General features: G+C 41.1%; 1 non-coding gene across 1 annotated transcript; it reads left to right on the top strand.

Moving 5' to 3' along the window:
* The first annotated feature begins 435 nt into the window (after window positions 1-435).
* On the top strand, window positions 436-565 carry LOC149302706 (small nucleolar RNA SNORA35). Its single transcript, XR_016272078.1, has one exon. It is a non-coding gene; the product is annotated as a small nucleolar RNA SNORA35 (small nucleolar RNA).
* Window positions 566-962: the final 397 nt, after the last annotated feature.

Raw genomic sequence — 962 nt, 5'->3', positions numbered from 1 at the left:
CAACCTATAACGCTTTTTTGCTGCACAAAAAAGCAGACACTGGGCTGAAGCTGTCTTTTTTGCAGTTTCAGCTCGAAGTAATTTCAGGTATCTTGTACCGTGATGCACCTGGTCCCCAAGTAGTGATGGGAACCAACAGAATTGGGGCTACCCATTTTATTTTTAAAATCCCCCCTACAGCAAAGAAGCAGAATCCCCAAAAGAGATGCAGGGTATGCTACAGCAGGGGGCAAAGAAAGGACACCACATTTTACTGTCCAGATTGCCCTGGAAAACCTGCACTCTGTGTCGGTGACTGCTTCAAGCTGTATCACACAGTTTCCCATTTTTAATTTTTTTTTTGTTCCTGCTCCATTTTTGTATTTTTTTTTTATTTTTTGTTACATTTACTGTTTTTTAGCTTTTATTTGCTCCACCATTTTTAAGCGTTTTTATTTGCACTGTCAAGTGACCCCTGTGTCCATTCCGTGGCATGAGGGACCACTTAAGGTGCTAGATCAAATCCCTTCTTGGAGATAGGCCAGGCTTTCTTGTAACCTGTCCCTACTGATAGTTGGGTACAAGCATTTTTCTTTACCCAGATGTAAAATTCCTACTGAATTTGAATTGCTCATGTTCCAAATGTGGCCCTTTTGCCCCCAAACAATCTGACAAACCCATGCATGTGGGGTATCAATGTACTCAGGAGATGTTGCTGGACACATATCTGGGTGTTGTGTGACAGCAACATATACCAGGAGCTGTAATTTCACACCTGAAGTACAAAGTATGTGAAAAAAACACCAAAAACAATTACTATCCCAAACTTTGACAAGGGTTGGTGGTAGGATTAGTGCATGGAAAGGGTTAAACTATCAGCATCTAAAATACCCTGGGGTGTCTAGTTTTCAAAAATATATGGTTTGGTGGGGTAAATTTAATTTGCTGGCTTCAAAGATGCCCCAAATACCACATAGAGACAG

This window comes from Sceloporus occidentalis, unplaced genomic scaffold (genome assembly GCF_023333645.1).
Source record: "Sceloporus occidentalis isolate IW3139 unplaced genomic scaffold, rSceOcc1.0.p SCAF_18, whole genome shotgun sequence".
Classification (NCBI taxonomy): domain Eukaryota; kingdom Metazoa; phylum Chordata; class Lepidosauria; order Squamata; family Phrynosomatidae; genus Sceloporus; species Sceloporus occidentalis.
Note: the sequence above shows the minus strand (reverse complement) of the source record. Positions and strands in the feature narration are given on the sequence as shown.